The sequence below is a fragment of the Scylla paramamosain genome, chromosome 5 (assembly GCF_035594125.1).
Source record: "Scylla paramamosain isolate STU-SP2022 chromosome 5, ASM3559412v1, whole genome shotgun sequence".
In the NCBI taxonomy this organism is placed as follows: Eukaryota; Metazoa; Arthropoda; class Malacostraca; order Decapoda; family Portunidae; genus Scylla; species Scylla paramamosain.
The window spans coordinates 22,695,538-22,707,555 of record NC_087155.1 but is presented as its reverse complement, the minus strand read 5'-3'; the positions used below and the strand labels follow the sequence as shown (position 1 = coordinate 22,707,555).

At 45.1% G+C, this 12,018-nt stretch overlaps 1 long non-coding RNA gene across 8 annotated transcripts in view; it reads right to left on the bottom strand.

The window, feature by feature from the left end:
* LOC135100678 (uncharacterized) overlaps positions 1-3,693 on the bottom strand; it is a 244,413-nt gene extending 240,720 nt beyond the window's left edge. For 2 of the 8 annotated variants that reach the window (XR_010268865.1, XR_010268867.1), the window contains exon 1: positions 3,136-3,665. This is a non-coding gene — a long non-coding RNA (uncharacterized LOC135100678). Of the gene's footprint in view, positions 1-3,135 lie in introns of all 8 variants that reach the window. The other 6 variants (XR_010268863.1, XR_010268862.1, XR_010268869.1 and 3 more) reach the window with 4 other exon arrangements.
* Positions 3,694-12,018: the final 8,325 nt, after the last annotated feature.

Sequence of the window (12,018 nt, the reverse complement as noted above, 5' to 3'; positions counted from 1 at the left end):
CCTTCCCCAAACACACACACACACACACACACACACACACACACACACACTTTTGCCATAACACTGCTCATTGCAACATAAAATCTCACGGACGCATTCAGTTGCAAAATAAGAAGGTTGCCTTTACTCAAGATGCACCAAAAACACAGTGGCTCATATTCTCCTCGCGCCAGAGAGCAAGAAGTGACGATGAGATAATACAAGGACATGAAAATAGCAACATTTCTCAACCTTCTTGGTAGTAACTCGAGGCATGGAAACCGGAAACATGTTTACTGATGCTAGAAGAGGAACATAAACAGGCTGATTGCCAATCGTTGCACGTTGTTTTTGAGAAGGAAGGATACCCGATGAGATGAAAATCAAGAAAATAAAAGAATAGTAATGTAACTGGAGGTGAAAAAGATGCATCTTAATCAAAATAGCTCATTAAGCAAGACGACAATACAAGCTGATGTGTCCATATCATAATCAGATGTATAATGAGTTTGTTCAGTGACCACGTCAACGATGTGGTGGTGCGTCCTAGCCTGCGGTGCGGGGCGTGGCGTGTAACACAAACTTGTCACCCAACGCCGTGGTATGTACTCCCGCCCCTGCATGAGGACCTCCGGGTGGAGTGAGGCTGCAGGTTCTCCACAATACAGACGTGGAGCTCTACAAGACCCTCCCTCTATATTCCTCTGCATTGGAGACCACGAGTCACCAACAGCCAGTCAGTGCTTGTGTAGTACTGTACATCTTATAACCTTGAGCAAAACTGGTTGCTATGCAATAAACTGCATACATATACGTGCACTAGTGTGTAATATATACGCACACACGGGGACACAGTACATGCACGAACACTCCTACACACACACACACACACATTTGCACACGCACAAGCGTACACAAACATTTACGCGCGGGCACGCACGTGGGCACGCATGCATAAGAGCACGCGCGCGCGCGCGCGCGCACACACACGCGCGCGCGCGCACACACACACACACACACACACACACACACACACACACAACGTCAAGCGAGCCTATCGACTATACTCTCTCTCTCTCTCTCTCTCTCTCTCTCTCTCTCTCTCTCTCTCTCTCTCTCTCTCTCTCTCTCCCGGCTGAGTGCAATGACCCCCATAATCACTGGAGCCTCACTATCGTGTTGCTAATCTACACATCGGTTATATAGTTTTCATCATAACCTCACATTTGAATAGTAGCCGTATAATACACGTACATGGGAGCTCTTTACGCTAAGGCTTGTTTTTTTTCTTTGGAACGCTAGATATCTGTCAGTCTGTATGTTCTCTCTCTCTCTCTCTCTCTCTCTCTCTCTCTCTCTCTCTCTCTCTCTCTCTCTCTCTCTCTTTCACATTATTACCATTATAAAAAATTCAATAACTCAGGAATAAAGTCAGGAGATGTATTCTACAGAATGGAGTGTAATCATCGCCACAACCATCCGTACGATGCTACCTGTGCCGCGCTGACCCACCGCAATCCACGCAGCCACCAGTCCCTTAAAGGCACCCACGCATTCACACACACACACACACACACACACACACACACACACACACACACACACACTGGCACGTATACATAAACGCGCGTGATGGCAACACAAAAACAATAAAGAAAGCAACGTTGGCGATATTATCTTTGTGAGCAATTGATATCCCGATGCTTTGACAGTGGAAGGAGGGAGAGAGAGGAAGGGGAGGGGCACAGCAGCGCCTCGGACACTAGCTCTCTAAGTCAGGGTTGGTAACTGACTGGTAAGTAACCGTGCTGCTCTATGTCCAACGCACCAACATTATCATATTCATCATCAACGCCTAACCTGGCTGCCCCAGGAACGCCCGGGAGCTGCAGGAGTAGCTCCACTCAACAACAACAACAACAACAGTGCATGGAAACTGGTGAAAACACTGATAGCAAAATTTCGGCGAGTCATATGTGATGCAGAACAGGTTGGTTTTTCACATACAGGAGGAGGGTGAGGAGGGAGGGGCGGAGGGTGCCGCGCCGGGTGAGCCGGACGAGACGTGCACCTCCTGGAGGCTGACAATGAGTCCACCGGTGTAAGATCACTGCCAACGCGGCCTTGGCGACACTGCCACTGTAGCATAGTACTTCATTACGGGTCCAGCCCTCTATCTGTGTGTACGTGTATGGTAACAACTCATATTTCCATGAATATACTTGCGTGTATTCTATGCGTGTATACATATATTCATATTTACACACACACATCATAGAGGAGTGTGTTTAGACCAACCAGTAGCCTTGCTGAGCATCGTGTATAACGTGAATTGGGGTGAATGATGGGCAGTGACAAGAAGCGAAGCGAACTGCACCTGACACTCGGTAACAGATGTTCGCACTCGACCCTCAACATTCATTGTCTTCCAGCCGGCACGGGCGAGGTAGTGCACGGCGTGGGGCGGCCTGTGAGGAAGAAGGCGGAACCAATGCGCTCACAAGAGAGGAGAAAGGGTTGGTGTCGGCGACGGGGGGAGGTGGGAGGAGGCATTGCACTTGTTTGCATGAGAATTAACAAACCCCAGCCCACCCCCCAATAATACAATTATCAAATCCCCAAGGACACTGGAGGAAGGGAATGGTGACGAGGCGAGAGCAAGGGTAAGACTGGTATGCAGAGAGAGTGGTGTGTGTGTGTGTGTGTGTGTGTGTGTGTGCAGTGAGTGGCCGCCCGGTGCACGGGCGGCTGTTGCAAGGTTCAGCCAAGGCCGTTGCAGGGCCTACGGTGTGCAGAGTGACAGCGGTTATGACGGTGGGCAAGGTGGAGAGAGTCACTTAGTGCAAAACGGGAATTTAGCATAGTGTTATTGTGGTGAAGGAGGTTGTGATGGTGGTGGTGGAGGTTGTGATGGTGGTGGTGGAGGTTGTGGTAATGACGGTGGCAAGGTGCACGGAGAAAACAGGCAGGCCATCTTGAGCAGTGTGTCGGAGCTGGCAACATGCACAGTGAGTACCTGCCAGCCCCCACTAGTATGGCGCCTGCTTTGCCAAATATGCCGCCCGCTCTCCCAACATGCTAGCGCTCACACCTCTTAGACACGCACAAGCGACAGCGGTGGCGCCTTTTTCCCTGGCCGTCATGTGTCTCACTTACGAGGTGCACAGCGGGGCTGCGTCTCAGGCGTGACTGCGGATAGGCATAGGTTGTGGGTGGAACGCGGCGAGTGCGGATATACGGGGAGCTGCGTCCTCACGGCACACGAGCTGGAGGCACACTGAAGCCGCAGCTGCAGTTATCGGACTGGTGAACTGCCGCCGCGGTTGCTGCTTCCATTCGTCGCCAGCAGGCCACCACTGCTAGATTTGCCGGGTCGCGGACGCCTTCACCTTACGCATTCATAGTCAGGTCTGTAACGACACTGCACAAATACCACAAACACGGAGTGTTCCACCAAGACACTATGTGTATCCACCAGCTATGGGACTACGTGACTCTCATAGTATACTTTGCTCAGTTCCTTGATTGGAGGGAGGTGAGGTAGTCGCGGCAGCAGAGGTGCTGACGGTATAAATATCAGGCAGTATGTTACATGTGCCTTACACCTGTACTGCCAACCAACACACGTTCAGCGCGGCACCGAACACCTGCCACGCCGCCGTGAGCCTCCCCCTCTCTGGCCACGCACATGACAAACATCGGGACCGAATTTAGCTGTAGCCGACATCACTGGCGGCTTCCCCGCCCGTCTCTCACGCACGGACTCAGAAGCAGACACTCGCTGCTTCTCCGGTCAACGCTAACGTGAATAATCAATAACAATACATCTATCGGGAAAGGAATACAGTGTACCAGACGAAGCCTCACATTGACTGGCACTGAACTAAGTGCACGTATTCCTACTCCGGCTCGTCTAGCACGGTGGAGGAAGCAGCTGTGAGAGGTGAGGGGTGCGCGGAGCAGGCAGCTGGCGGGGGTGAGGGGAGGGCCGCTAGTCCTCCCCGGCAGAGGTGCGTCTGGTCAGTCCCTTTAAGCGCGCCCGCCACCACGGTACCCGACCTACTGAGGCGCCCGCCGCTCTCCACCTCCAGTGTTGGGCTTATTGTGCTGTTAGGGTAACGCATGATGCTCTGATGGCAACATGAAATGCTTTTATAGACACGATTCCGTTCCAATGGTTGTTGGTGATGATCTGAAATACATACGTTATTGTGACACTGCTCACGGCGGATGGTGGAGACCTTCCGTCGTCATGATGTAACGTGTTACGGACGCTTTTAATACTGATGATGGTGCCCTGAAAGGTTCTTGCTGAGTGATGAGGATGCCACACGAACTCCAGGCACTGTTAGCAAAGAGGAGGCTGTTATGGTGTCTTGCCTGCGGTTATGCTAACTTTAATCCTTCTGTGTTATCTCAAGTGGTGTTTGGGTGACCCAAATGCCATTGTGAGGATAAGGGACTTGAGTGGAGCCTTGACGGAGGCGATTCATCGGTGCTGCACTCACTCACTCACTCACACAACTATGGTGATGTTATTCTAACCCAAATTTTGCAACTATTGTGCACTAATGAATCATGTGAATCTGACGTCTGTAGACACTTCACACCTAGAATTAAAATGATGATACGAAAAGTAAGCTCTGATTCCATTAACAAATTTTCGCGAAAATCCACCAAAAAACACTATCATTATTCAAACCCGTTATGTCACTTACAAATATTTCCGTATCGTCTGTACCGCCCTAAACTGACCATTGTTCCGAGCGTGGATCAATTTGTCAGTCTGTCTACATTTTCTCTCTCTCTCTCTCTCTCTCTCTCTCTCTCTCTCTCTCTCTCTCTCTCTCTCTCTCTCTCTCTCTCTCTCTCTCATACACACACACACACACACACACACACACACATATATATATATATATATATATATATATATATATATATATATATATATATATATATATATATATATATATATATATATATATATATATATGCGCGCGCGCACGCGTGCACGCATACCCCCTTCACCCCCCACCACCAACAGCTGCAACCATTCCAAGTTCAGTGGTGAACAAAGGCCTCCCCAGACCTTCTCCATGAGTCACGGCACGGTGCCAATCTCTGCCAAATTCTGACTGCAAACTTTTCAATCTCATCTCTCCATCTCCTGTCGAGCTTCTCTCTACCACCCATACTATCTCTTGGGCTCCAGTCAATCAGTCTTTTGCTGCATTTTCCATCTACTCTTCTAGTCATAGGAAACTTCTCTGCATTTTTATCCGTGGAAAAGCTGTCAGGTGTATGAGCGCGTCTGTTTATCGTTCAGCTGCTGCAACTTGAATAGGTGAGACCATTGCCCTCATATTTTATTAATGGCTTTTCTGGGACGCTGATTTCATGTTTGACGCTCCTATTGTTGCCTTGCCATGCTAGGGAGAGAAATTTTTTCATGATTAGGATCTGGTATCAAATGTCGGCTTTTACCACGGCGACCCGCCCGTCATCCCTTGAGAGATCATTGACATCTCTTCAGTATTTCCACCTTGCCAAGATGAGAAAGCTCGTATTGGGAACGTGCGTTAGTGTATAAATTAATAACTTTATGAAAACACTAAAATATGAAGGAGAATAAAAAAAAAAAGAAAAAAAAATTCGCGTCAGCAGAATTCGAACCGATGTCTACACAAGCATCTCGCCCATCTCTCCTCCGATTGCCTCCCGTCAGGAGCTGAAAAGTCTGAAATCAGGTGATCATTTTGCTTGAAAATTTCACATTTATGGTTTTCTGGCTACTGATTAAATTTCTGAAGTGGATGTTGGTGATCTGAGAGAGAACTTTTGCCTTGCTTTTATAATGTTTATATGATTTCTTGACTCTTTCCTTGACTTTTCTTTCAGTACTTGATTTTTCTTATCTCATCGAATAGATTTTCTTTCCGTAACCTTTCAACGAATTCTCAAATTAGTAGGACTATATATACCCAAATTCAGTCCTATATGACTGAATACAAACCCCACCGTGCACACTCTTTGGTAAGTGTTCCAAATACCTTCCACACTATACAAATGTGTCACCTTACTTAGTGTAGTAATGTTTCGTTCTATCCACCATTAAAGTAGTTGTTTTTGTCAAATTCGAAAATCTAGAAACATTATCAGAGTGGTTTTATGCATTAATCATTTAGTTTTCAAACTATTAATATGTTAAAGACAATTTAACACTAAGATTTTCAGATCTGCGACTCCACACACACACACACACACACACACACACACTTTATGGTAACCCTGTAACCCCACTCAAGCACCATCTCGACCAGTTTTTGTGGAGGCCCCGAGTGGGTGCTGGGCTGCCTCTCTAGCCATGCAATAGCAGTCACTGTTGAATCCTTAATGATAAATGGCTGGCTTGACCTGCAATGATACCCAGGAGGCGGGGCGGCGGCGAAGGCTGTATTGGTAGTGGTGGTAGTAGTGGTGGTGGTGGTGGTGGTGGTGGTGGTGGTGGTGGTGGTGGTGGTGGTAGTAGTAGTGGTACAGGCAGCAGTGGTGGTTGTGGTGATGTTTACCGGACACCAAGCACACAAGGCCGCCTGAGGGTCATGCAAGAGAGATTTGACCCGGTCCAGGCAGGGCCATAACCATGCACACGCCTTCTCAAGTCTCGAGGGCAAAGAAGGTTGCGAGGCTGGTCAAGTTGGATTATTCGGGTTGTGTTCTCGTGGCGCTGATGCGTTGTTTGGTGGAGCAGGTTCATCCCGTCTTCCAAACGGCCCCCTTCGATGATAACAGCAAGCGGCAGCAATAACACTACATCCTGGACAATAAGGGCGGCGGGCAGGGCAGCGTTACACACCCACATCACTTGCAAGGGACGCACGTATGTGTAGGTAGGTGTAGCTTGACCCTCGCTGGCTTAAAGATGCTTGCTCGTGCTTGCAGTGGATGTGGAACACACACACACACACACACACACACACGCTCTGATCTCATTGATGAGTGGCCTGGCAACGCTTAACTTCTTCCGTATTTTCTTTCGCCCTGAATGAGCCACACAAAACCAGTCGCCTACGTACACAACTACGCAGTTTAGTTTCTTCATTTGTCGATTACACGGGATATTTCGTAAGTTCCTTTTCTATAGAAGAGATTAAAAAGGCAAACTTTCTATATAAAATAATTAAGTAAAATTTTCCCCATTGCAGAATGAATGTAAATATTTAACATTTTCGGCATCAGAAATCAATATCATAACATTACGTAGCTCAACAAATGGAAGTGAAGAATGAGAAAGGTCTATTACTTTATGAATTCGTTTGCTAATTTCTTGTATATTGCATAGAGACAATTTTCTTACCATAGACAACAGAGTTATTGAGTTACATACGTCCAAGAAAGTCCCGGTATGTCTCACAGAGCGATCCTGCAGCGTAATCAGGCATCAGCCCACCTTGCTCGAATTGTTCAAGTGTTTTTGAGCAAACTTTTGTATCGCCTCGGCCAGGCGGAGGGAACCCTCATCTCCGCCTCACGTGACCGCCATGCACACAGATTTTCATTTTTGTGTGATGTCTAAAAACAAAGTAAACTGTTAAAGTGGAAACCCTAAAAATCTATTAATTATTGCACCGTTGTTTCTGTGTCCTGGCGGGAGTGCGTGGGAGAAATCTGAAGGAGAAAAGGGCATGTGTAAGAGTAAAGAAATCTCAGTAAGAAATCTATACACGTGTGATCTTTTCGAATTATTTTTGGAATTTCCAGGTGGATCTCTGAGGTTCACGCACTGCCTGGAAGCAGGAGCAACTGCCGAAGTACGAAATTTAAAGAATCCAGAAGTAACTCTAAAACCAAAGAGTAAAAAAGATGATGTGAAGTGTATAACAGATTTTCTGCACAGCATAATACTCTTCCATTTGTCCTTCCCTGTACTTCTCTCCCTGCTTTCCTCATCCCCCCCACATAGGCTCAGAAGCAGTGTGTGTGTGTGTGTGTGTGTGTGTGTGTGTGTGTGTGTGTGTGTGTGTGTGTGTGTGTGTGTGTTTGCGGGGGTGTATGGGCGCACTGATGTCATTCGTTGCCAAACATGACCTCAACATGTCTTTCCAAATATGCTTGAGGGATATTCGGCTGCCTGCAGTACTCTGGTCTGTGCTCGGTACAAGGATGCAGACAGACTGGGTATACATAAACCAGATCACAGTACCTTTAAATGAGGCTTTGTGTAGACCAACGTAAAACGACCATCAACGCACAACTGTCCTTTAGCAATTAAATTTCCTCTTAACAATATCTATTCGATAAAGACTTAATTTCACACAAGTCAAGAGGGCCTGAGAGACTCTTCTCCTATTCAAACGCAAAATAATATGTACCACGTTTGCAGAGTCATAAAATGTGAGACATGTAACGATTACTCACAACTGATTTGGTCATGCAAGCGAATCGAATGACTCGAATGACGGGGACGTCCGGGAGAGAGAGAGAGAGAGAGAGAGAGAGAGAGAGAGAGAGAGAGAGAGAGAGAGAGAGAGAGAGAGAGAGAGAGAGAGAGAGAGAGAGAGACTTATATTCTCCCTTTATCTTTTATCCTATGGAATTTCATTTGAAAGCAGAAACTTACGATGCTTTGCAATGAGCGTGCGTCACCGCGGCATATCACTGTCATTGCTTACACTTTGAAAATATGGAGGGCAATGTGAATGACTTTCCCTGTGTTAACTTTATTTGACAGCATCCGATTATTTTACACAAGTGAAGGGAGCACAAGGGACTTATCTCTCTATTAAGTGCAAATGAAAAATATAACATGTTGCTCGGTAGTAAAATCTTAGATATGCAACACACATTTGGTCGGCCAAGCGCATCAAGCAATGTAGCAGACTGAGGGGGAAATGATAACTCTTTGTTCCTTGTTTTCTAGAATTTTAAAGTAATAAAAACATCATGATGCACTGTAATCTGCATAGAACACTGACATCATTTGTATTTTTTGGAACATAATATAGTGTTGTATAAGCCACTATCTTTATGGCTGAGGTTCGTCTACTTTTATCCACCAGTGCATGTTAATTTACACAAGTCAAGAGATTCTGCGAGATTCTTCTCTCTATTTAAGTGAAAAAAAAAATGTGAATGAAACTATGACATGCTTGGAAGGCTGTAAAATTTGATATTTGCTGAAGTCAATGTTCATCCGCATACCAAGAACCGTTGGATTGTCCCAGTCATATTTGTCTTTAATATTTTAGAATTTGTATCAGTTGAGCAGCTGTGATATACAATGCTCTGAAATCCTCGAGAAAAGTCCGACATTCATAATTAAGAAAACTTGCCTCACTGAAGAGAGTAAGAACGAGGCGGAGAGATGCTGACCCAAGCAGTGGTGCTCTGCTCTCTTGCAACAAGGTACGTGACGTGTATAAGCTCTATGATGCATCTACTTCATCACATATGTCTATCTGTATATCCCCATAATTCCTTCCTGCCTATCTACATAGCAGAACCACAAGCAACACCCACCCAATAAAGCTACCCCTCTCTCACACACAGCATCCTATGCACCAGTAGTCCTTCCTGAGCTTCCCCGCCCACTAGTAGACCCACGCCTCATCCACACTGGTGTCATGTGAAATGTTCATTCGTCCCTTTATTCAAACACCAGGAAACGTTCCTTCCAAGCTTCCATGGCTAGCTCTAGAGCCCCGCCCCGCCCCTCATCGCCAGACCAAAGTTTCCCCCGCCAGCAGCTAGCCACAGTTACTTCGCCTCCAGGCTTCAGGTCCTCAGCGTGTAGTAGCTTGGCTTTGGAGAACTGCAGAAATCCCAGAGGATTCGCCCTTTCTTCACTCACCATTGTTGGAACGAAAGACGTAATTTAGTTTGGAGATAACTTGAAGGGCGCGCGGAGTTGCCTGCAGATCAGGATTCAGAGGGTGAAGTCAAGTGCTGGTGTCGGGACACACATTCCACCTGTGTTTTCTTTTGCTTTCAGCCTCTCGGGGGAACACTTGAGGTGTTTGTCTCCATCACGTGATCTTCAGTGGTTTTCATTTGTGGCTTTGCTCGCCTTCATTGCATTCCTGAGGTGCAGTGAACACATCGCCAGCACACTGGAGCATGACCTTACTTTAGGAGAGACGGCAGACCAAAGGACTTGAAAAAACCCAACAGCATAAAAAGTCCAAAACCATTACCTTCACCTTCCACACACGAGGACAACTAGGCAGACAGGAAAAGTAAAGCTGTTGGGATATAAATCCAAAAGAGAAGGAAGGTACAGTACACACAAATAAAGAACATTTCTGCTGGACGCGATAAAGATACGCAATATCTTCCCGCCTGCATGATAATTGGCAACGGAGTATTTCCAGTGACGTCACTGCATGGAGTATCTGAGGTGCCAGTTGTGTTTGCTTGCTGGCTGGCCTGGAGGGCGAGACGCCAAGTAAGGCATCTGAGGCTGAGACAAGACAATTGGAAAAATATATATTTGATTTACACTTGATTTTATACTCCAATGGTCATTATTCAAGAGACATATGTATGCTGTGCCTTTATTGTATCATTTGTTTTTGGATCTTACATAATCAGAACGGAAGAACATATTTCTTTTATCTGCAGTTCATGTTCATGTTGTTTATCATGTTGTTTAATCATCTAATATATGCAATTCCATATTGAACTCGTGTTATGTTCTGGATTACGAAGATGAGTGCCGGAACTCACTCTTCATCATATGAAAGATGTTGACAAGGAAAGGAACACAAGATACCACGCATGCCTCTATTGTCTCGTCAGATGCTTCCATATTCCTATGCTCAAATGGCGTCAGCATGAATACATTTCCGTACATCAGTGTTAAGCGAAAATTTGTTATTGCTATTGCTTTCCTTCTTATGCCACTGTGCACGATCTACTGAGACGAAGAAGCACTGTCAAAAGGTTACTTCATCTTGATAATAATAAAAATTTACTTTCTTCCTTGCCACAAATGTTAATGTTGCAAATCCGAGAAGGGAAAAGAGTGCAGTCATGGCCAAAAATCGAGTAACCTTCTGCACTCACTTCCTCCGTTTTGTCTTCTCGCTTGTCAAATTCTCCGCTGTCATAAAATTCTAACACTTGTCAGTTTTCGTAAACAGAATGTTAGCAAATAGGACTTAAGATTACGAGAAAGCACAAAACACAGTAAAAGTTAGTGAGGCAGGATTACAGATTTCTGTTCACGGTTGTACCAGCTTATGCAAAATGAGAGAGAGAAAAAAAAAAAAGAAAACAAGTCAATTTATAAAAAGTTATTGACAAACACATAAAACGTTATCGACTGGTTCTCTTATACAGTCAATCTCGTCTTTAATGCGTTACACAGCCATTAAAGCTTCAATGTCTTTCACGCAAGTACGAGTACATACATTATGAAAACTATTTATCAATAACTGACGACAGGCATAAGTAAGTGGTGGTTCATTTAGTAGCAGGTGATGATGTACTAAGAAAATGCTGGGTGCTTGTGGTTTGAGTTGTCCATGCTTTTTAATGGAAAATGTGTTCTTCTACCACATATGTTAACTTTATTATATTTAGTCCCACAATTTTATATTTTAAGCGTATTCATGTTATCTATCTAACGCCGCTCATATCTTTCAAGTATGTAAGATATCCTTCCAAAAAATATTTACACCTTTTGTAGGAATTTGTAAAGACGTCAGATAATGTTGCTCGCCAGGTGAGTTAAGTGAGCCAAAATGATTCTGTGAGTATTTCATGCTGCAATTATGACATTGAACACTCAATTAAAAACAAAGACAAATATAATGACAACAAAAATATTAGTAAGAGAAGTGAGAAGTCTGCAGTTCATCTTTTTCATACTCAATGTACGGAGCTTCCTCAAAAAGGAGAACTGTGCCATTATTAGCAAAAATTTCATGTTTCACAATGGGTCCAATAGTTACTGAGAGACCTTTATCACTAAGATCACACTGAAGATAAAACACGTTCAATGAAGTGACTTTAAAGAAACTAAACACAAAGATC